We start from the raw sequence: 25357 nt of genomic DNA on the forward strand, positions 1-25357 counted from the left end.
TTCAAATTCATAGTCCCAAATAATAAAGAACATCTAGAACATGTTTTCATCCTCAGAAGAGCAAAACTCAATGCAGATAAAAACTACAAAGTTAACTCTTTAAACAGTGCATGATTTAGTAACTCATGCTAGCTTTTGACTTTTTTCCTTTTTTAAAAGGAAAGGGAATATTTAAGAGCCAATTAGTAGAGCCTCTGTCTCTGATAAACATTGATTGTATACCTACTATGTGCTGATTGCCCTGCAGCATGTTAGGGCTGCAGGGACAGAAAACAGCAGAGGCCTAGAGTAATACGTTACATTTGTCGGTGCGTCTTGCCTTTGGAGAGAGAAAAGGCGGGTGAAATCATCCTGAAAAGCTTGTCCTAATTTAAAAAGTAGTAAATAGCCCTGTAAGAAAACGAGACACATGTAGAGAAACATCCAAATGTTTCATCCAAATGCAGGAGAAAATGTCAACACATTCCTTTTTTACCTAGTTGCGATCTCTTAATATTTGGATGCATTTCTTTCTTGTCATTCATGTGTCTGAAGTTTAAAAATGGTTCGCAAAACATTTGTAAAACATGGAATGGCTCCTTGCTCGGTTATTCTCATACACTATGTTGTGTCTTAATTCTGGTTAGTTACACGGTGTCTTTTGGGGCTCTTCCTGTCTAATTAGTCCCCTCTGACCAGATGTGACTAAAACTGAAGATGTGTCTAGGGTCTTTTGAACCAGACCCTACCCCACTTCTTCTGATGAGCCCTGTGCTTGGAACTGCTGGGGCCTGTGTATGTATACGGCCCGGGTCTTTAACTGGCCTGAGTCAGATGGACCAGGGAGGCTGACTTCTGTGTTGGCAGCCCTGGCCCGCAAGGAAGAGCTTTTTCTCAGCAGCCCCTCCTCGGTTTGGCTTTTAATAAGCGCCTCTGTTCATCCTGACGATGGATGATAAGGCCATACTGAACATAGTTATTCCTCCACCAGGGCCTGGCAAGCAGTAACTCATTAATCTTTGGTCAGAGTTACATGATAGATAAAGGAGAACCAGGCACCCATTCTGAGTTGTGAAAACGAAACAGAAACACTGGGTTTCTTCCTTATAACTCGAGATCCACAGGCGCCGACGCCTGTTTCTCAGCTTGCTGGCGCCAGTTTCTCAGCTTTGCCCTCAGGACAGGGAAGCATCTCTTGGGGAAGAGCCAGTTACCTCGGCTTCCCAGATGGGGGACTAAGTCCCTAAGTTGTGAACAGACCAGACGCAGAGACAACACTTGGGCCCTGTGACCTCAAGCGAGTTACCTACCTGCTCTGTGCTTCAGTCCCCTCCTCAGTGCAGGGGGGCCCGACATGAGCTGTTGTGAGCCTCAGTTGACTTGAGGCATGTGGAGCGGGAACTTGGCCAGAGGAGCCCGTGTGCTGGGTCTGGCACGAGCGTCTGGCAGGATCCGGGGGAGCCGCACCCTGGCAGTGAGTCTGTGTGGTGGGCTGGCCTTTGGTGGGGCAGTTCAGTCCTGCCGCGTGGTTTCCACACACAGCTCTGGGGCGCTCCAGGTGTTTCCGGGGAGCATTGCGGAAACTGTGCACAATTAGAGGAGGCAGAACCAGATTTGAGTCCAGCATTCTCTCACCTCTGCTGGCAAGGTGCTTCATCCATCTGTGATGCAATCCCCGTGTCTGTTAAAAAGGACTGATGGCGGAATCCCTGCCCCAGCCTCCTTCTCTGGGTACCTCCCAGGATCCCTTGAAATCCTGATCAAAGAGACTTTTTAACACAGCACTTCCTACGGTCCAGGCACTTCTCTCAGGGATTTGTGTATTTTACCTCTTGAAAACCTGACAACAACCCTAAGAGGAAGGTGCTGTGGTTTTGTCATTTCTCAGATGCACCATATAGAGGTTAAGTAACTTGCTTAAGATTACACAGCAAAGGGGCAGAGCTGTAAAACTGCTATTAATGAAAGACCATGGCAGCGGTCCATGGTTTGGAGCCTTCTCCACCAGTCACCTTCCACTGGCTAAAGGAGACTGGGTTAGGTCCTGCTCAACACGCATCCGTCTCAGCAGCTGGGAGGAGACTTCTGATTCAGGATATCTAAAGTCCACTCTTTGGTTTATAGGTACCACATCTGCGATCCTTTCTAACCCATCCATTGGCCCTTCTCTCTCTCCCCTGGGAGTCAGCTTGAGCCTTTTAGCTCTCTCCTCAAGGGAATTAAGGTTGGTAGACCAGTTGAGTAAATATGAGTAAGAAAGTCAATATCCACCTGGGCAGGCATGAGTCACTTCTTTCTAGTTAGCTATTCATGGCCACTTTCAAGCTCACCACACAAAGTCATTACATTGAGGCTATTACCATGTTTAATAGTGACAATAATAGGGTGTGACCCATGGCATAAATGCATTCAGATAAGAAAGAAAGTGTTTTTTTTCCTGTAATTGCTTAGTCAATACCATTTTCACGGAAATGCTTGCAAACAAACTTTTAAAGAGGTCTTTGTTCGAATCCTTCCCTTATTCTGCGCTTCCTTCCTCTTGAAGGGCTTTTTTGAACTTTTCCTGATCAGTGGGCTGGGGGTTAGCAGGGTGATACCCTCTGTCCTTTCTGATGTTTTGGTCTACTGACCTACCTTTTTGCTGGTTTTTAGCCTAATTTTATTTCATTTTTAGGGGGGTGTGTGTGTGTGTGTTGTGTGTGTGTGTGAGTTCAGGAGAGGACACATTATTGCTGGTACTTGCTTATTAACTTCTCAGCTTAGACATTTAAGGGGGAAAAAGACTTTTGCTAACTTTGCAGAGCTAGTCACATAGACAGGGAGTTAACCATTTTGGTGAGAGGAAATGAAACTTTTCTTAGGTTTATTAGACCACATCCTATGAATCTGTGGCTTATTATATGTCTGATTTCTAAAAAGCATGGCATCATGGCCAGAGTTTTATTTTTGCTCATTAGTCATTGAAACAAATATAGATATTGCTTCATTTCCTTAGTTCTATGTTTTTCAATATGTTAATGTATGGAAAATCTGGATTTACACAACAAAGTACATTAGAAGGGGGAAGTATTAATCTCTGCATTACAATTTTGGATTACCAAGTATTCTGTTCAGCTAAAATGTTTAGTTCATCCTCCTCCTCCTGATTACATAAAGATGCAGAATCAGAGAAAACAGTAAAAATGTTCCTGAAAGACAAAATTAGTATTTGGACATGGTTTCAGTCTTTTAAAGGATGTGTTTAAAAAATGAGAGGCAGGCTCATATTATATATGTAATTCTTCTCCGTCCGTCTGACATTTCTTGTAATAGAAACCCTTTCCTGTGTATCCCGTGAAGACTCTTGGTAAAACGTCCAGCGGTGTCCATCCTGGAACTGGATATCTCTCAAGGTGTTTAGTCATTGCCCCGTGCAAACCCACTGTTTCTAAATTTCCACTATTACAGTCCGATTGCATCTCATGCGGGAAAGAGTGCAAGCTGAAAATAACAAAGACAGAATGACTGTGGCCATTCCCTCATGCCCCCATGATGTATATGGCCTGTGGCTTAGCACACACAGCCCTGGAGCATTCTGTGCAAGCAGTCCAGCAAATTCGCTCCCCTCCCCAGAGTCATTCTCCCGGTGGGATGACTGGTGGGACCACCCATGTTATTTTGTCATTTCTCGTTTTTCTTTCTGCAGATCTTCTTTGTTGAGTTCTTCTAGGTTAAATGGGTGCGTGGATTTCCTCTGCTGAATTTCAGCTCCATGAGTGTAAGTGGGCATCGTGGTGCCTAACTGGAATTCCTGACACCCCAGAGAAGCCACACTCCCAATGCATGGTGAACGTGGTGTGGTTTCCCCTGTCACGTGTCAGAGCCCCGAAGGATTGACACAGCTTGACCACTGCTTGCACAGGGCTCCCCACCAGGGACACAGGTCCAGAGAGGAAAGGGATTGTTCTGGGCCTTGTGTCCCTTGTTGACCATTCCTTGGACCGAAGGCATGCGCACTGATCACTTCTTACACTTTTCTCCACCCCGGGAGGCTGATACACAGAGTAGGAAGCCCAGGCAGTGTGCGTGAACATCCTTTAAGGACCCCATCCCTTGGAGGGTGGGGCGTTCTCTGGCCCTGCATCCAGCCTCTGGGCCCCCCAAACCCCGCCTGGATGCCACAGGCTGGATCACTGCTCCTATCTCTGTGACGGCCTCCCTTTTCCCCATTCTTTGTGAGTCACATGTTTTCTTTGCAACTCTTGTGACAAAGGTCATTAGTAGAGAAGACTTGGGCCTTCCATGCGTGACATCTTGTCATCCACACAGTTTATTGGTTTGGGATCCTCCCCTTTTGTAATTCTGTGAGGTGACAGATCAGTTTTTAATGGGCTGTGCTGTGTCAAGGGAGAGTTTAAATTAACCTTCAGACTTTTTATACCTCACAGGGCCCCTCAGATCATAATACACGGTCAGTATTTGAAGAGAGGGAGGGGATGCTTTTTGCTCACGCCTGCCTGTCTGTTTCTCCATGATGTGATACCTCTGTTTCTCAGAGTACTTTCCTTTGATGATGTCAGTGAGGTAGATGTTTGGAATTTGGGAACAGAGAGGAACCACGCTTCAGCCCAGACTCTGGAACTTAGTTTACTCGTTTTTATTAAAAGGAGATTGTCAGGTCAGCAAAGTGGAGGATCTTAGTTTCTTAGTTTCAGGCCAGCTCTATGCACCTGATCCAAAAGGTATTTATTGTATCCGCTGCTGCTAGTTTTGCAGGAGCTGATTCTAGGTGCTACCTCTTCTTTTATTCTTTATTCCATTCTTTCCCAGCCTTCTCCATCACATCACTGAACGTTCACTTCAAACCTGTTTGCATTAAAGGAATGTGGTAGTGCCGAAAACAGTTTTTTGATGTTGGCTTGGGGAGTAAGGTGGTAGAAGTGTTCCTATCTTCTCTGATAAGGCCAGGTTCAAGTTCTGACCACCCTTTCCTAGGGCTGTCCTTTCCTCATCAGTGACTGGCTGCCTCTGCTTGAGCTGCAGATGGGGAAAGGAGGTGGCCTCTGTCTGGCCAAGGAGTTTTAAACTTTTTGTTAACAACCTCCTGGGGTGTATGTGTGTGTTCTGTTCTTCTGGGGCTCCTCCACCCCCAGGGAGCTCACAGCATTTTTCTCTGGAAAGGTCTAAATAGCAGGCCTGTTTGGGCTCAGAGTGAAAGTTTCTGTTTTGGAAAAGCCAGTTCCTTCCGATAAGGGAGGGTGGGGATGAGGAAGGAACTAGAGACGCCAGAAAAAGAAGAAGTGAGAGTCCAGGAGGCGAGGAGGCGGCAGGGTGACCAGGGGACGCGTGGTGCCCGCTGCGTTTATTTCCCAGCCCCACCTGTCACTTGACCGCCCAGCTTCGCCGGAGCCCCCTGTGTGGCAGCCCCTGGGCCCCAGCGGGGACCTCTTGTTGCTTCAAAAAACAGAGCTGGCAGGAGATGGTGTTGGGTTGGACATGATGTACGGGGCTGGGGTCAGAGGGAGCACGCCAGCGCTCAATCACCAAGTGCTCAGCCTGGACTCTGCCCATCGGGTTTCTGGCAGGCCCGGGTGGTTCGCCGGCAACCAGTTTGGCCAGGGAGAGGTGCTCTTTTCCCCCCGGAAAAGAGAAGCCCCTCCACCAGAAAGTACAAGAAACTCATAATCAGCCAGGAGATCCCAGTTCACAGCTCTGCCTCTTGGACAAGTTTCTTTCTTCCTGCCCTTTTTTAAAAAATAAGAACCCAGAAGAAAGCTGGGTGGAGGTGAGAGGGAGGGGCAGCTTGCTAATGATGCTTTTACTGGCTTCAGGAATCCGGGCAGTTCCTGAAGGGCAGGTGGGGCATTTCTGTGCCCGGCGGGGCAAGGACAGCAGTGTCTGGGCGTGGATTCGCAGCTCTCATGATGTAGTGACGTGTATGCTTCTAAAGGGACTGGGACATTAGTTTTCCTTGACCCTGTCCTGCTGGGGGCAGCAGAGTGAACTCAAATCAGGTTCCTGGTGGGGATCTCTGCTCCCTGCAGTCTTGCTTGGTGGGGTCACCTGCAGCTGTCTAGTTTTTGATTTGCACTTCCTGTGTATGCTTCTGTGTCCCTGATTCTAGGACTTAGGAACAGGCTTCCTTGGCCGTGTGGGGTTTTCAAAAATTATATTTTAACATATACAACAAAATTGGCCTTTTCTTTTGGTCTACAGTTCTGTGAATTTTAGCATCAATTCGTATTATCGCCACCACAGTCAGGATACAGAACAGTTCCGTCACCTTACACACACTTTTATGCTACCCTTTTAAGGTCACAAGGGATGTGGGGTTTTTTTTTTAATTTTTATGGTTTTCACCTTTGAAAGGTATCATTGACCTGATCTGTCTCTTTCATTCAGAGGCTGACTTTTCACTGTCCATTGTAAGTTTCTGCTTTGCTCTTTCTCCACCAAGAGATGTAACCAGAGTACCTTTCTTGTCAGCCTCCTACTGACATGGTGGGTTGGGTTGTTTGGTTCTTGTGCTGGCTGTTTTTGCCCACACCCCTAGGATGCTTTGGGCCACTTTGTGGATTTAGGAGAACTCAAGGCGAATTCTGACAGTGGCCAGAGAACACTATTAACTAGTAAGGGACATGTTCTTGCTGACCATCTAGGCAGCCTTGTGAAGCGAAATGACTTCTGGAGTATTCTGCTTTGAATTATCTGTTATTCTCTCCCAGATGTCAGGACCGACGATCAAGGTTTGTTGTTGTTGTTCAGGTACTCAGTCGTGTCCGACTCTTTGTGACCCCATGGACTGCAGTACACCAGGCTTCCCTGTCCATCACTGCCTCCCAGAGTTTGCTCAGACTCATGTCCATCGAGTCGGTGATGCCATCCAACCATCTCATCCTCTGTCGCCCCCTTCTCCTCCTTCTCTCAAATCTTTCCCAGCGTTAGAGTCTTTTCCAATGAGTGGGCCCTTCACATCCAAAGTATTGGAGCTTCAGCTTCAGCATTGGTCCTTCCGGTGAATCTTCAAGGTTGATTTCCTTTAGGATTGACCACTTTGATGTGTAAAATGAAGATGGTGCATCATCTGTAGATTTGTTGACCCGTGTGGCTCTCCCAGACTGTCCTCACTTGTCTGACTACTTAGGTGAAGCCAGAAACAGTGTTGCTTCCATGATCACCCATGCCCCCCCCAGCCAGGTTCAGCAACAAGCTGGAACAGCCATGGGAAGGCCAGAGCTGTGTGTCACCTGCTGTGGTCAGACCTTCTGCTTTCTTCGGGAAAAGTGAACTGCAGGAATGTTTGTGTGGTACATGCAGATCCTGTGTATGTGCCTGTCCTCTTGGGAAACGAGGAGAGGTGACCCCAAAGGTCCCTGGCTCAGAACGTCACACTTGACTGAACAGTTGATGATGCCTTTGCGGTGGATTTTGCTGGGGAAGGTGGCAGCAGTCTCACACATGTGAGGGCTGGTGTAATCTGACTCCTGCCTTTTAATTACTTGGAGAGTTGCCATTACAGCCAATTGAGAAGTGGGAACAGTGACCCAGAGCAGAAAGCAGAAATTATAGGGGTGGAAAGGGGAGGTAACATCCAGAAACACAGTCGTAACTCTCCTCCTGGCTTTCTGGGATGGAAAACTGCTTTAGAATCAGGAGAAAGTGTTAGAACCGCCTTCTAAAAAGTGTCACCCCTCTTTCCTGTCTGTATCCCCACTGCTCACTGCTCTCTTGACAGGCTGAAGGAACCCCTCAGAGTGTGGTAGAGTCGGGGCATCCAGGGTTTAGTTGAGAGGAGTGAGTCTGCTGATAAGAAACTACCTTTGTCTGGCAGCATGTTTCTGTAGAGGAATGTCCTCCAGGTGCAAGAAGAATGGTTCTCATTTAAAAAAAAAAAAATCACACACTAAACAAAGTAACACGAGCATGTGCGTCAGGACGAAACCAGGAGAATAGAGCAGCTCTCAGATGCACGACGCTTTTCCGCACCCTGATTGACAGGGCAGGGGCGCTGTGGAAAGCCAGGGCTGGCATCACTTTCACATGTGGAGCAAGTGTAAACCTTGGGGCTTGGGGGCCTTCACTCTGGAAGATGCCAGAGAAGAACTTACAGAGTGATCATTCTCCCTCCAGAGGTGCTTACCGTTTGTCTGATCAATGTCGGAAACACGATATCATTTCTACCAACACCCACATAAGAAGGTTTCTTTTTTTTCCCCCCTTTTCTTATTTGGGTGACAGATTGCATGTTAGGGCACTAAAAGATGAAAGCACTAAATATTTGCTTTAGAAAAACACAGTGAAAGACTCTCTCATCCTCCCAGCTGAAAACTGATGGGCTTAGAATTCTATTAACAAAAACGACTGTCTGCAGTTAAATGTATTGCCACCCTCTGGGCACGGTTAACAAGTGGGGGAGAAAGTGGAGGTCGAAGGGTGGAGGATTGTACAGGATTCTTTCTCCCGGGGAGTGGAATTAGGGCCCTTTCGTCGACATGGAGGTCCAGGGTAGCCCAGAGAAGTGCCTTCCTCCTTCTGTCATGTTGAGCTCCTCCTTCTGGGTCTTTTCAGTGGATTTCCTCTCCATAAAAAGGATCTCTTTGTTATTCCCTCTTTCAGATGTAATGATAAAGTTGTAATTCTTACAATCCTCTTTGGCATGAGCTGTCTTGCCTCAGAAGAAGAGAGAATGCGTTTTGGCACTTGTTGATGGTTCTTGCAAAGTCTGTTTAATGGAATGATTAAGAGCGTGAATTCAAACCCTGCCTTTGCTACTAACTGGCTGAGTGATTGTGCCCATAGTATGGTTTCTAAACCTCAGTTTCTCCATCTGTAAAGCAGGGAAATTTTTATACATCCCTTCCTTTATTGGGAGGTTTCACCGAGTTAAGGTGGTATACATGTCCATCCGTCAACATCTGCTGTTGTTTAGTTGCTGAGTTGTGTCTGATTCTTTTACGACCTCATGGACTGTAGCCCGCCAGCTCCTCTGTCCATGGAATTCTCCAGGCAAGAATACTGGAGCAAGTTGCCATTTCCTCCTCCAGGGAATCTTCCCAACCAGGGATTGAACCCACGTCTCCTGCATTGGCAGGTGGATTCTTTACCACTGAGCCACCAGGGAAGCACTTCTATCAACATTAGCTCTTACTTATTCATTCTCAGTGGGTATTTTTAAATTCATCTCTTTGAGAGGAAAGAAGGATGAACCCTTTCTCTGGTCGGGGTGTAATATTAATATTAGCCACCACTTATTAAAAATTCGCTGTTGTTCAGGCTTTGAGTTCAGTTTTTTGTAAATATTCTTGTTTCACACTTATAGCTACTCCATCATAAGAGGAAAAACTATTTTTTCCAATTTTGTGTATACCTAAGCTAGTTGAGTGCTTTTCCATGAACCAGCTCTACTTTAAGTGGTTTTTCATATGTTAATTCATTTCGCCCCCGCAACGCCCCCCAGAGGTAAGAACTATTTTCCTCAGTTTTAAAGAGAAGGAAACTGTGGCATAATTTTTTTTTTAATTGTCCTTGGTTCTACGGAGAGTAACATCAGGGCTGGGGTGTGAAGGCCGGTCTTCACATGGTTGTAAAGCCAGGGTGCTCACCTCATCAGTTCGCTGCCAGCCTCCACTCGCACGTGTGAATGGTCCTAGCTCGCCAGGGTCATGCATGAGAAGCACTGAGCAGATACACAGATGCTCTCCAGATCCGCTGCTTTATGATAGTTGGGAAGAAAAATCTTTATTACCGGAAGTTGTGGCTTCTGAGTCTCTCAGCAGTTGGCAGCATAGATTTTTGATTTGTTTTGTTTTGTGTGTGTGGTTTTGTTTTTCAAATAATTAGAAACAGTTAGACTCTCCTTACCACCCACAGTAAAAATTGCTTGGATCCTGCAAATAAAAGAAAAAAAAAAATGAGTCCATTTGGTAGAATGATTAAAACGGGATTTTCAAGAAGAAAGTTCCATTTTTGAGGGTGAGCTTTAGATGTGTAAAGGCTTAGGGATTTCTCGCTTTTCACTTCCCTCTTCGTCTGAATTCAGAGTCAAATAGTGTTAGGGGCTGTTGCCAATGATGGGAGGGATTACGCACAAGATGGCTCTGGGAGGAAACCTACATTTTTTTGTACTTATTAATGGTATGTCTTTTGTGTGAGTGGGTGTGAGGACTGAGGAGGAAGCATATATTTACATGGTGTGTGGTCCTTTCTGCTTCATTTCACAACCTGTAATAGTGAGCTAGGGGAGGAAGAAGCCCCAGCACAGCCATGAGTTTCCACTGTAGGGATTATATCATTGAGGCAGGAGGAAGCCAGGCCTTTTTCCATGTCAGGAGGACTGAATCAGACTGGCTGGGACTCCTGGTTTTTAGGACTCTGTTCTAATGATGCCCTCACTTTTATACACACAATATGGGTACCCTTGCACATATGTGGTTCGCCTCACTCTCCCCTTCTCAGACCAGGGTCTGAGTTGATGTCTTTGGCCAGGTCAGATGTGCTGTCCATTGGAGATCCCTTGCCCCTCACATCCCCGCCAAAACTTCCTTGTCATTCCAAGACTGTAGCTAGTCACGTGAGTGACTTTCTAGTCCTTGTGGGTGCTTGAAGGGATTCGCCCTTGTAAGAGAAGGAACGTCCTGCTTGGAGGGCTGTCTGTGTGTCCATTGGAACCCACATTGCTTTTGCCTTCTCTTCTATGATCATTCCCAGGCAGGCCTCCTCTTGCCATCCTGACTTGTTTAAATTTATGGGTTGTTGGCAAGCAATTTTTTGATGCTATTCTTCTCATAGCCAGAGGCCAAGATCCCTTGTGGAGCAGTGCCTGAGTTTAATGGATGTCATCTGGACACCAGGGAGGGGCGTAGAGAAGCACTGGGGGAAAGTCTTAGAAGTAAGATGCTGCCCGTTGATACTTGTCTTTATCCGTTTCAGGGCAGTGCATTCAGAGAAATGGTTTTGGTGCTATCACAGCATCTTCTAATTTTAGGACAAAAGGTTCAGTGTCCTAAATGGACTTGTTGATGGCCTAAAGAATACCCCATAAGCCACCCATTCAACTTGATCTTGAATATCTCAACTTTATTGAGCTCTTCTCCTGGTTATAAAGCCAGAAGATCTGGCCATAGCTTTTGTAACACTAGGTAATGCTCCAGGAAGGATGATTTTACTCTTCTGACTGTCTGGGTTTGGTCCTCAGGCCAGGTTCTAAGATAGATAAGACAGTATCATCTTAGCTTGATTTAATGAGTTTAGCTTCAGATTAAAGGGAGTCTAGAAGTTACTGGGGCTGCCTCGGTGACTTCGTGGTAAAGAATCCGCCTGCCATGGTAGGACACGAGGGTTCAATCTCTGGGTCGGGAAAAGATCCCCTGGAGAAGGGAAATGACAACCCACTCCAGTATGCTTGCCTGGGAATCCCCATAGACTGGGGAGTCTGGTGGACTATAGTCCATGGGGTCACAAACGAGCTGGACACAACTTAGCAGCTAAACAACAGGAAAAAGGGAAGCAGGGATGCAGACAGGTCTTTCAGACATCAGACTTCTGACTGATAGCTGTTACAAAGCCTTGACTTTGTGGGACAGGCGAGTAATCTTCTTGTAATGATGAAAGCTTGCAAAATAGGTCTTAACATCCAGAGTGACTAGACAGAAGCACCAGCAGCGCTTGGGAACAGCTCAAGTTCACCAGGCACTGCTGGGCAGATGCTGTTCTCTGCTGGGGATGAGGTGTGAGCAGGATGGACTGAGTCTTTGCCTTCAAGGAGTCGCCCTTCTAGCTAGAAGTAATGACTCAAGTCCCTTGGACATTCTGCTCGCTTTTGGTCCCTGCCCACCCTGAGGGTCTGCTCCTTTCTGAGGCATCATCAGAAGAAGTTGCCTCCTGGGCTCCTAGAGAACTCAGAACTCCCTCCATGATGAGACCCCTCCATCTTGGTGGGAATGGTCTTCATAATGAGGCTTTCAAGAAAAGCCATGTTGAAGAGGGTGTGTTCAGAGCAGACAAGCCCACTTTCAAAGCTTGGGAGGTTCTGACCAGAGACTAGATGCCACCAGACCCACTTCTCTGCTGCTTCATCTCTTGTTTCTGCATGGTCACCAGCATCCTTTTGGTCTCACCCTCCTCTTTCCCAAATTCATTTTCCTCATCTCAGGGAATTTCTCACCATATTTACATTCTTCCTTGTTCAACATCAAATCTTTGTCTCTGTTCCCATCACAAAGATCTGTAACATACATACCTGGTTGCCAGGCATGTCCTGCCCAGGCTTCAGGCAGAGCAGTCTCTGGCAATTCTGGCCTCTTACAGTTTAGAAGAAGGGAAGAGAAAAGTAATTTTAAAGTGCCATAAGCTGGAGTTGTTTAGAATAGGGCAGGCAGCCCTCAATCCTCTGATGAGCAATGTTTTTAATTAGAATCCTGATAGATTAAGAAAATATGTGGCCTCTCGATTTGAAAAAAAGCAAAAACGTTACCTAGGGAGATTGACCGGGCTGGTCTCAGTAAGTTAAAATTGAATGCAGCAGGGAGTAGGCTGATGGTAAGGTCATTGTGTATATGAGCTGGGCTTCTGGTGCAAGACAGATCAAATAACTCAGGTCACAGTAGTGGACTTGAGTGACCTCAAAGTATTAATGCAAACAATTCTTTGAGCCATTGACCCCAAGCAGAGGGAACAAACTTGTTCCTTCTGGTTCGAGTAGGTGGATGGGTAGAGACAGTTATTAAATCTTAGAATTGTCAGAGCTGAGTGGTAACTCAGGCCTCCTTGTGCCATCCAGTCCTCTCTGTAACCTGGGGAAACCAAGGCCCACAGAGAGGAGATGACTTCGTGGAGCTAGAGAACGATGGAGTCTAGACTACCAGACTCCAGGCCGCTAGAATTTTCTCCTTCCATCCTGCCAACCTCTGATTCAAGGTGGAGTCTGATTTTTGCGGCCCTTTCATGTTAAGCGCCGTTCATTTTAAGCTCCTTCTGGGTCAGTGTGTGCAGTTGAGTATGTTCAGCATGAATTTGCATATTTTCCTCTTAGAGGCTGAGTCTCTCTGGAATGCCCCAGGCGCTCGTGGTGGTGATGAGGATGGACTTGTACAGTCATCTGCTTGGGGTTCACTAGGGAGAAGTGAGCTAGAGAGTCTTAGGGAGTCTTAGAAAGTCTTCCAGCAATGAATGTGCTTTAGCAACACATAGGAAGTCAGACCTTACGTTCATACGTGCATTTTGAGTTACCTATTCTCTGATACAGGATTATATCTTTTTCTACAACCCCACCGACCTTCTTTCCCAGGGAACTCATCTTTAGGAATCCTTTTACAGGGTTGCTTTCTGGGCTTGTGTCTAAAACTCAGAGAAATGTATGAAAATGATCCTTTGAAATCAAGCTTGATACCAGCCCTCTATGATAAACCTCAGAAAGTGTCTAGGTTGGGCGCTGTCAATACCTGATGTCAAGGCAACCGTGACAGACAAGAAGAATGCATTCAGGAGTTCAGTGGTGATTTTTCAGTGTTTGCTGAGAACTCGGTTCTGCCCCTTGTGGTCCTATGTCCTGTGACAGAGCTGGTGCTCTAGGTCAAGTTCAGCAAGTTTGTTTTGACTTGCAGCCTGTGATGGGAGTGAAGCTCTCATTATGTAATGTTAAACTGGGCCGGAATGTCAGCTGGGCTAGGCCTGCCAAAGCTTGAAGAGTTGATTGGGAATGGGCTATGTTTAGTGTGACTAATGCATCTTGGCTGGGGAAAGGGGTGGGTAGGTGTCTCTCTGAGGAGGGAGGGAGGTATGATTTGTACTATTTTGAATGTTAGCACTTTGTGTAAACTCTGCAAGACCCCGCCCCCACAATCCCCTGAGGGGGGAAAAAAATTCAGCCTTTGACCAACTAGTAAAATCGAGGGCTGTTGACTGATAACCAACCCAATGTTGCCATGGAAAGCTGTGGTCAAGGCACCAGGGTCTGTGTACCACTTGCAGTCAAGGAGTTAGCACTTTCGGTTGATGTGAAATGGTGTTTCTTAAACACCTAGCCTGTATCCATCAAATTTTGCTAGCAGTGGTAGTCAGTAATTTAAGCAGTTATACAAAGTAGATCCTGGGTTCCTTAATAAAAATAGCAGTCAACCCTAATAAAACATTTAAAGCAAAGAAAGAGGTGGGCTATTTTCCTAATAAAGATTTAAAAGTATAATTTAAGGTCTGTCTAATGACTGACCTTCTTGGTCTTTATTTGGGAGCCTTTTTCTCCCTCTCCCCTCAAGGTCCCCCACCCTTACCTCCCATCTTCCTCTTGGATCTTCTTAGAGGACAAAAGAATCCCATTTTTATGTTAATGTCTTTCGTAGAAGGTAGAAATAATCTGGAACCCCTGTTTGCACAATGATCCTGAAACACAATGTGGTCCCTACCCCAGCCAGAAAAAGGTTGCATTTTGGTGAGCATGGCAGAGCCCAGCCTCTGCACTGCCTGAGGTAAATGGCGGAGGTGGGGGGTGGGGGGGGTTTGCTTTTGTTTCTTCTCTGATGAACGATAGTAAAGTGTTCACTGAACCTGGAAACACCTCCCTTTGTGTTCGGTGCTCTCCTAACACAGGCTGTTAAACTTGGGGCCTCGCTCTTGGTGGGGGATTGAATGGGGCCATTGTGGGGGGGAGGGGCTCACACGGAAGCCATTGAGGGCATAGAGATGCCATTGTTTTGCTGAGTAGTGAGAAAGGGAGGAAGATCGTGCGGACCTCCAGGCATCAGTGAAGCCAGTGCGCTGACTGCGTTTCCAGGTTTGCGTTTTCTTCAAGGCTCTCCTGACCTGAGTGGTTGGGCGAGGTCAGCCTGGACAGTAAGCTCCTTGGAGCCCCCTGCAGTAGAGACCTGGTGCCTGCTGTGTGCATCTGAGTCTTGGACCTTGTTTTCCTCCACATTTGCGGGATGCTGCCCGCCTTGGGCCTACCTGTAAGTCTGCAGGGCAGTGCTGTTCTCCAGGCAGTGGAGTTAAAAACATTTGTTAAAAATCACTCACTTTACCTTAGGGATGACACCCAGTTCCCTGCTAGCGATGTTTTTGTGTCGCTTCCCTTTTGCCATCTGGTCTTCAGAGGCACTTCTGATCTTAATTATAGCATTCAGCCTCTGTTTATTTAAAACTCAGAAGATAAATAGGCTATCGAGAGTTTATCTGTAGTCATCGTGCCAACATACCTACCAACTGTCCCCATGGTTAGTAAAGCGCATCGCTGTGATCCCTGCCCACACAGTGTTTGCACACGCACACGCACGCAGGCCGTCTAAACTGATGCGTTGATCACAGGCGGGAGTGTACAGCCAGCTTCCGAACCGAACCGCTGTGCTGGCGTCTCCCATCTAGCACCTCTGCTGTGCAGTATTGCCTAGAGGAAATTTTAGTCGTAGAACTGGGAGGAGTTCGAAGACCTGGGTTCACATTCAGACTCTGCTATTTGCCGTATTATCCTGGGAAATTATTCCCTAGGAGCTTCCGTTTTGTCCTCTGAAAATACAGGGACAGTGGCATCAGCACCCAGAGGGATGTGGGATTTAAATGAGATGTTCGTGGAAGGGCAGAGAACAGCTTTCAGGCATCTTTGCACAGGGCCGTCTTTGCCATTCAGTGTTCCGTTGTAGAAAGTGAGACCTCACGGGGCTTCAGTAACCTGCAGGTTACAATGCAGTGGCATCCACTGTCTGTGTTTAGAAACGTAACACTTTTACAGTTCATTTTGCTGTTTTATTTTTTACCTCTGATAATTTTTATATTCCAATTAAACAGTGGTTTAAATCAGAGTATGTAATACCTTACCGTTCTTTTAAAACATGCCTCTGGCTTGAGGACCGTAACACATTTCACAGAGATTATCTTTGCTATACTTGAAAGTGAAAGTGAAAGTTGCTCAGTCATGTCCAACTCTTTGTGACCCGTGGACTATACAGTCCGTGGGATTCTCCAGGCCAGAATACTGAAGTGGGTAGCCTTTCCCTTCTCCAGGGGCTCTTCCCAACCCAGGGATCAAAACCCAGGTCTCCCCATTGCGGGTGGATTATTTACCAGCTGAGCCACGAGGGAAGCCCAAGAATACTGGATTGGGTAGCCTTTCTCTTCTTCAGGGGCTCTTCCCAACCCAGGAATTGAACCAGGGTCTCCTGCATTGCAGGCAGATTCTTTACCAACTGAGCTATCAGGGAAGTCCCTGAGCTATCTATCAGGGAAGCTTCCTATTGCTGTACTTAACACTTTGAAAATACACTTGTTGAAGCCACTAAAGAGACATGTTTAGAAAATGTTAAAAAAAAAAAAAATGAGTCTCATTCTCATTTTAAAGCAAGCATGGTTATTGCAGACTTCTATCCCTGCATTTAAGAAACTCTTCTGTTAGAGGAATCAGTTCTTATAGATCTCTTTGATAACTGTTTGCATAGGAGTAAAGTTTGCATTTTTAGAAAAATAGTATCTTTGTAGATCATAATGAACTTTTAGTCTTTAAACTAGGTTGTGGTACCCTTTCATCAGATATCACATCTGAACAATTGTTTTAAAAAATTAATTTCAGAAACTGTATTTAAAGAATTTTCATCCCAGTATGTGCTTTGAAATATTTAATTATAGAAATATAGAGATTGTCTATTTGGAGTTTAAGTTTTTTTTTTTTTCTTAAGTGTTTTCTAATAGTAATGTTTTTATATATAAATTCCTGCAACAAACATTTCTTGAACATCTCAGTGCTCCATTTGTTCTGTATGTTTTATATTAAGACACAGTGATAACCATGTAATAAACACACTCTTTTGGTACAGGAAACTTCTCCTTATAAGCCTTGCTGACCTAAAATTATAGTGAAGGATGAAGTAGATTCTAATGGCTGCTCTTGACCTCTACATCTATATACTTTATCTAATTTATAGTTGGAAAAGTAGCTAAAAGCTTTGAGTTTGTGCCAGTAGTTTGAGGAGTTGTAGTTTATATAACCCTGGAATTAAGTACAGAAGTACCAGAAAGACCACGCTATGTACTGGGTAAAAGAGAAGAAATTAAATTAGTGTTAGCTGGTATTCAGGGGCTTCCCTGGTGGGTCAGACAGTAAGAAATAATCTGCCCGCAATGGAGGAGACCTGGGTTTGATCCCTGGGTCAGGAAGATCCCCTGGAGAAGGGAATGGGTACCTACTCCAGTATTCTTGCCTGGAGAATTCCATGGACAGGGGAGCCTGGTGGGCTACAGTCCATGGGGTTGTAAAGAGTCAGACACGATTGAGCGAGCAACTAACAGTCACTCCCTGAGTGCCAGTGATGTTTATGTTCAAAGCATAGATTAATTTGGCCAACTGTATGGATCAAACGAAATAGTCAACAGCTCTGAGTTCAGGACGGTGTGAAAAGCTTGGCATCTGAATGTTACTGCATATTCCCTGAGTCTGTGATGCTCTCTGACCTCCAGTGCAAATAGCTCTTCATCAGTAGGTGATTCAACAGCATCATTTAGCATTTGGGATTCTTTAAAAACTACTAAAAAAGGGGTGATAAAAAACTTGTGCTTCTTCTCTAGCGGATAAAGGCTAGATTTTTCAGGCTTTTCAATAACTATTTCTGGGACAGAATAATTGGCGTTAATCATTGGGCTGGATAGTCAGAGAACTGGTTTCTGTTTGGCTCTGACTAGGTTATTCCATGAGGATCTTCCAGGAGGGCATCTGGTAGCACTTTGACACTTGTAAATTATTACCTCGCTCTCTGATTGTAAGTTCCCCGAGGGCAAGGACTTTTTTCCTCTGATTTATCCGGAGTGCCTAGAATAGTGCCAGGTATGCAGAGACACCGAATCAGTACTGACTTAATCAGTAAGTGAATCTTGAAGGGTAAAATGTAGGGGAAGTTTCCTGCCTTCACTGCAGTAATTTTTCCTCCTTTGCCTTTTTCATTTGCTGAAGTTACTAACCAGCTAATCTCAAATGCATTCTCCCAAGTCCCCCGAACTTGTTTGTTTTTTTGTCTATAAAATGGGACTGTTGTCATGCAAGACTTTATTTGATTATGAGAAATAGTCCCTCCCAAACTTCCTTGAGCAGAGGTGCTAGACAAAAACAAGATGGTTTTGAAAAAACACCGCAGTCCAGACTATACTAAGATGCTTGGTCGCATCCGAAACCAGTTTCACAGTCTGCTTTAGGCGGGCGGTTGCAACATGCTTTCCATCTGTGCCTCATTGGAGGGAGCAAACTTGAGCTCCAACTCCACACTGTGGCGGGAACATTGGCACCACTGCTCCTTCCCCAGACAGCCCATGGGTGTTGCTATGGGGGAGGCATGACATAATTTAATTTTACTTTATTATTTGCTGGATGTGCCCATTGTATGCTAGCCTCTGGGTGTGTTTGCAAGGAGCTTATTTAGCAAAGAAGTAGAGACTGCGTTGTCTATAAAGCTATCTTGTCAGTGTAAGAGTCAGGCATGTATACACACACCCACACCCTCTCCTTAGGCATCCAGCATATACGCACCCCCCACCCCCTGCTTTGGCATCGAGCAGCAACCAGTACTGGCCAGGGGTGAAATCATTACCATTCAGCAACCGACTCAAAATACTCAGAAAGACCTGCCTTCCTACAATCTCCTCCCCTTAACCCTGTAATTCCCCATGGCAGCAGCTTGGGGCTTGAGCATGTGTGAATCTAATTTCTCAAACATGTGTGCAAAGGGCATAGCGAGTCGCCGTGCTTATTTAGTAGAGTTGAAACCCACTTCCTGGATTTGGGTGACTTTTCTTGGCTGTGTTCCTCAATTTGCTGTGAAGCGCAAAGGCTGAAACTCCACAAAAACGTCATTTATTTGTTAGTGAAAACCATGGACGGGATCATTCTGTCCTGGGCTGTCACCTTCTCTCTGATGTTTTGGTGGCAGGTTGTCTTTATGTAGAGGTGAGCAATCATGTATTTTTAAGCATGGGAAGTGGTAAAAGGAGGTGAGTTTGGCCAGTGTCCATATATTCAGATCCTTGGCCTTAAAAAAAAAAAACAAAACTGGAAGGGGCTTTTCCTTTATTATGCTTTTTGTATGTCAGTGTTGTTTATAAAATGACTTCCCTTCTAATTAATTTGTTTTTTTAAAGTTTGTATTATCACCTGCATCTTTTTGAAAAAATCCTGTTGCAGTATAGCTGACTGAGAATGTTGTGTTTCTTTGTATAGCAAAGTGACTCAGTTATACATACATGCATATTTCATATTCTCTCCCATTATGGTCTGTCACAGCATATTGCATATAGTTCCCTGTGCTGGTTAGCAGGAGCTTGTTTATCCTTCCCATAATAGTTTGTCCCTGCTAATCCCAAACTCCCAATTCATTGTTAATTTCAATTCTTGGTTCAGCGGACACAGTTCCCTATAAAACAGATTCCCTTCATTCTCACCAAATTACCTTATTTTTGTTTCAGCAGTATCTAATTAGGGGCCTCATGGGTGACAGGAGTCTTTTTTTTTAGTTCTGTAACCAAAAACTCCACCCCAGCACTAGCCATCCAGGTCTGCCTTGTCAGCCAGTGAAACCCTGACAGCTTGTGGGGTCTTTCCATCCCTCCCTGCAAGTCAGTGGAGAAGACTCACAGCAGTGACTGCTGATCCAGCAAATAAATGCAAAAATCCCCATAAGTGTGTTATTCTGAAATATTTAAATTTGACCAGATCAACAGCTTCTCACTTCTCATTGCATCTTGATGTTCTTATTTAACTTTTTCCCCCAGAACTTGATCAGTGCTTATGAGGACATAAATCAGAGGGGAAGAAGGAAAGGATGCTTCTGTCCAAGGTGGATGGACTGGATGCAGTGGCCAGGTTGAGAAGTTCTGAGGGGACCTTGAGAAAGGAAGCGTGCCCCCTTGAGAAACCGTGGCCTGCCGTCCCTGTGTATCTTTGCACCCATTTCTCCTTGTCCCAGGGAGCTTTGCGGTCTCTCTTCTTTTCCACCAGCATTCAAAGAAATTAATTTCCTTTGTTTCCCCATTGTCCAGATTAGAGAAACTGGAGATAAAAGATGTCACTCTGGGCATCTTGAAACCCAAGGATTTATGCTTTATCTGGCCAAGGATCTCATTTTTTAAGAGAGGAGGGAAACTAAATAATTGAGTCGAGTATTTCAAGATGTTAAATCTTTTAAAAAAAAAATCAGCCTTTTAAGAATCACATGCGAAGTCAGTCACTTTACCTTGATTGCCCACCATGATTCCATTTTTCAAAAGCTAGGATGACCATCAGGGTAGGTTTAGCTTGGTCAAATACGGTCTCAATAGTTTTTAAAATCTTATTAATGACCCCTCTAATCCTGCGAGTTTCCAGGAGGAAATCTTGATGAACAATCATGGAATTGCTTTGCCTGGTAATGTCTTGTTTATTGACAGTATCCCCAGCTGAGCTCTCTTGGTTAATACATTTTCTCTGGCACTGCTCTGGGTTTTTTTGTTTGTTTGTTGTTGTTGTTTGTTTTAAACCTGAAATGCTTATCAATAGGTTGCAGGGTTAGGAAAATGGAATGTCATGTAGCATTTTCCCAAGGAGTATTTAGAGAATTTTTCTCTAATACTAAATATGTTATGGTTCTTGTGCTGAGAACATATTACCATTGTGATCTCCATACAGGAATTTGCTTTATTGACACTGGTGTGTAGGTTCCAGAGACTCCAGTTGACATTCTTTTGCATCCTGATCAGAAACCCTGACTTTCTGGTCCTCAGCAGAGAATACATCCCTTGATGACTTGTGGGTGCTCTTAGTGGGGGCAGTGATGTGTGGTCTTGCGAGAAGTCAGAACCTCAGCAGGTCTGTGTTTGCCTCCAGCATAGAGCTTTGTCATTTCTAATGATGACGATCCATCAGTCCCCACAGTTCAAAATGAAGATAAATTGAATTAATATATGTGAGTTAAATGACTCATTGATATAATTATACTGTGAGGATTTCTTCAGTGTAACCTAACACATTTAGTGGTGTTAATTGTAACGGCTTTGCATGGGAGCATTTAATTTCATAAGCAAACAGAATAATTTATTAAATCTCAAAAAGCTATTTCAAGGCCTAGATGTAGAGAGAAAGAGTGTGTATTTAACTTGCTGTTGACTGTGGTCTGAGTGTGCTTTGCCTCATCAAATTGGAAATGGCTAAGATTTTTTTTTTCTAATTTCAACTTTTATTGGTGCATCCTCATATGTGCCCAAGTCAATAGTGAATTGAAATGAAAGTGGGAAATGGGTACCATCCAGTAAATCTTAATAAGTTATTGAAAATTGAAGAGCACTGAATAATAAAACAGTTCTAATTGCAGTTAAAACTGTATTGGCGGCAGATATGCCTGAACAAGGATGATAAAACAGCCGAGGAAGAGCATTGGATGGCAGAATCGAAGAAGGGTAATAGATTAAATGCAAAACTCAATTCAAATATTTTGTGAAATGCAGGCACGCTGTGTAAACCTATTTTTTGCTGAAAAGCATGTTTTCTCTCATGTCAGAAACGATCACAGGAATCCTTTTAATATTCATTTAAATAGTTTTTAATTGGCTTCAGAGAGTTTAAAGTTCAGCACGAAGGTGGGATCTAAGCTTACTAATTAGATCGAATGCCGTTTGACTCAAAGAGCAGACTTGATAATTAAAGAATTTCATACCAAATATACATTCGGAAAACATTCTTTTCACATCATTGAGGTAAAAATGGTTTTCCTGAAATTCTTCCTATTCTTTTTCCAAGAGAAATATCTCTTACAGAAGGATTATAAAATCTCACGCCACTTGTTAGAAAAGGACAATCTGTATTTTGGAGCAAACCTCTCATTTGATTGTCGTATAGCCGACATCCGCTGTTCAGGGCATTCTGATATATATATTTTTTCTATCCAAGTGGAAGTCTGACTTGCCTGGAACATTGTGATGAACACAAGTTGTTGTGTCCTGTGTTTTTCTCCCACTAAGTTGTTTGAAGCTGTTGAAATGGAAGGCTGAGGAGAGGGGGCACTTAAGCAGTGAAGGGTTTTTCTTTGTAAATAATAGATCAAGAGCACTGGATCTGTATCTAATGGAGCTGTGTGCGGCCTCCGTTTCAAGGACAGCGCGCGGTTTTAAAAACCACGACTACCGACCAGCCCGTCCGAAACCTGTGGTCAGTTTTGTGGATGTGTGTGTGTCTGCTTGCCTCTTGCCGTGACTCCCCCCCACCCCCTCATACATGGTTTGCTGTAACGTCATACTTTATTTCATAAAGTTAAAGAAAACCCAAACAGTATTTTATAAACGTGTGTATATATATTCACATGAGAGAGAGATCCTTACCAATACCTATCTTCCATAATTATGGAATGATTTAAGGAAGTTTGCTCCTGTTTTACTAACATGTTTGAATGAATCTATTTGACAATGATGTGCTCTGCTAAGAAAATATTGATGTCTATAGCTGACATTAATGCAGAAATTAGTTTATTGTAACAGCAGAAAAATCGAATTCGTTATGTTTGCAAACATATGTTACCTTGATAATTGGATGAAAAATTTGATTTGCCATTTTCTCCCCCCATTCCTGTTCCTCTTTTGGAGTTTATAAATTTGTTCTTATATTTGCTGGTTTGAATCTGTATTTGAAAAGCATTGAATACTCTGAGTATTGTTGGTATGTTTTATACAATTCTTAAAAGCTTAATAGGGCTTTGTTCCTCCTGAGCTTGAATTAGTTGTTATTTTATCATTTGCGATCTAAATATTATACCTAATTGATATTTCTCCTTGTATTGCAAGAGTACAGGCATGTACCAGTATCTTAAATATTTAGTCTCTATCAAGAGCATCATTGGAAATAGAAAAATGAATATTAGATGTTAAATGTCAAATAGGAGCCTGTATAAATAAAATAGAAAAACAAGTACAGATTAAATTTGGAGATTCCTTTGATTATTTCTGAAAAAGTTGCTTATAAGATTAAGTGGTAGTTACTCTCAATGGAACCAGTTCTTTTTTTAAAAAATTGCATCCTACAAATTTGGGCCTATTTTTTAAAAAAAAGATCATTTCCTTATAAAATAGGTTTCTAAATAATAGAGTTTAACCTAAACAGTTTAAATATTTTTATTACATACAAAAACGTGTGCTGGAAACGAAAGCTTCTAACGTACCAGCTCCTTGAAAGAAAATCATTAATCTTCTCAAATGTAAGTGTAAAGTTGATCCATTTTAGCCTCTTGTCCATAAATTGTTGATTATTGGTTTTGAAGGAAAGCGCAGTGTGAGTGTGTTTTGAATTTTAACTTTGAAATCATAGATGTACAACATGTTCATGGCAATCAAATCACAAGCTGAGAGAACCCATTTGAAATAATTTTTTTAAAGTATTCCTGTCAGGGCATTATTTATAGGAATGATAAGTTTCAGATTTTAGGTTTCAGAAAGTTGAGGTTGGCCGCACTTCAAATCTACAATTTAACTGCTTTGAAAGAATGGCTTTGCTTGTCTTCAGGGGGAAACAAGTAACTTAGGGGACATCCGTTCATTTTTTTTTTTTTTTTTTTGGCAGTCTTTCATCCCTAAGTATAACAAATTGTTTCTTTTATTAATGTGGTACTTGCACTATCGAAGCAGTTCTTAGGGGAAAATAATCAGGAAGATATGCTTTTGCTTCTCAGATGCTACAACCTGAAATATGTTACTTCATTCCTTGAAGAGATTTTCTTTTTTCTTTCCTCTTTCAACAAATAACAGCTAACATAATAGAAATTGCAGAAAAGGTACAATGAGATTTTTTGCCCTTCTCGCACAGCATGTTTTGGTTGGCTAGGAGAAGCCAAGGTATTGGAATATGATTGTCCCTATTTAAGGAAAAAAAATGATATAATTTGTCATCTTACCGGTTCTCAGCATTCTGTGCGGCGTGCGCTTAGTCAGTGCTGGGACAAACAGCAGTCTGACAGCTAATAGATATCTCTGCCCTCAATTGTTTAGACATTTTTGTCTTTTGTGACATTGAAGAAAAGACAAGGAAGGGAATGGAAGCAACTAAAAAATGTCAAAAGATCAAAAAATCAATGGGCCGCAGGAATGCGATCTGTTTACGGGGTGGAGTTGCTCTTTCTGTTCCCCCAGAAGTCGGTCGGGGTGTCGGGGGGCAGCCACCAGAGTCGGTCGCTGCCACCTCCCTCCCTGGGAGAGGTGACACAGCCCTGAGCGGTGCTTCACAAAGCTGGCGTGTTAGCACGCTCCCCGCTCCCCCACCCCTATGAATAAATAATAAAATAAATAAAAGCTTTGCTTTCAGGACTCTGAAATCTGAGTTTGGGGTGCTGTGCCTCTCCATCCATTTCCAACCATTTCCAGATTCCCTGGGCTGCAGCCCAGCAGATGGACTAGAGGATTTACTCATGGGCATTTTAATTTTCCGATCAGGGGAGAACACTTGACATTTTTATTATTTATTTATTTGATTTTGGAGGGAAAAAGTCAATATGAGTGAAATGGGTGATGATTAGGTGGGCCACGCCAGGCAGATGAATAATTGTTTTGTCCCTGGCTTAGACTGGACAAGACTTACGTACATATCTTGGGGTGGTCAGTAGCAAGGAGTTGAGATTTTATGTGAAAACTTGTTTCTTAGAGAGGAGGAGACTGGGTATGTGGATAGTAAAGATGATTTTAATTCAACAGGGAGAATGAAATGTTAGTTGCTGTCCATAAAAACTTTTGGGTTTTGAACTGTAGACCTTAGTTGCCTTTTCTCTCTCCTTTTAAAACCTTTTCAACCAACTGGTTGTTTGTTGTCTGGTCTGTGTGTGTGTGTGTGTGTGTGTGTGTGTGTTCACCTACACATTTGCCTCGCAAACTGTGACACCCAGGAAAATAGATGGACCCTACAAGGCGAGGCCACAGTCTGTTGGGGAAGTTTTTTTTTCCCCCCAAGCATTGTAGTTGTTATTTGATAGTAAGTGTGGTCCAGGCTGCATATTTTATAAACTTTCTATTAAAGTTGGGGCATGTTATCATAAAACTCAATTGCGATACTTTGTATTACACTCTGGGATTGAGAGATAGACATAGGATTAAAAAAACAATTTCTAGGCATTTCTAGATGATAAATTTAATTTTCTTTGCTATTTGGAGGTCTTCTTTGAAAATGCAATTGTAATGAACGCATTCAGAACTGGAGAATAGATTTACCCTTGGCTTCAAATAGTCGACGTTATCAGGCGCTGTCATTCGTTCCTTCCTATTTTCGGGCTGCTAATTGATGTTTTTGATGTCAGCAAGAAAATTGAAGAAAATGTCATGTGTGAACCAGTGCGGAAGTTAATAAGATTGACTTCGTTGACAGAATTTACAATGAGAGCAGAGACCGCATAATGGGACCGCTGCGAATTCTTTGGAGTCAAAATTGACACCTCAC

The 25357-nt window shown here is 43.7% G+C and overlaps 1 protein-coding gene across 20 annotated transcripts in view; it reads left to right on the forward strand.

The window, feature by feature from the left end:
• The window catches only part of TCF7L2 (transcription factor 7 like 2), a 202319-nt gene that overhangs the window by 128036 nt on the left and 48926 nt on the right, over positions 1-25357 (forward strand). The gene's annotated exons all lie outside the window — the stretch shown is intronic.

This window comes from Bubalus kerabau, chromosome 22 (genome assembly GCF_029407905.1).
Source record: "Bubalus kerabau isolate K-KA32 ecotype Philippines breed swamp buffalo chromosome 22, PCC_UOA_SB_1v2, whole genome shotgun sequence".
In the NCBI taxonomy this organism is placed as follows: Eukaryota; Metazoa; Chordata; class Mammalia; order Artiodactyla; family Bovidae; genus Bubalus; species Bubalus kerabau.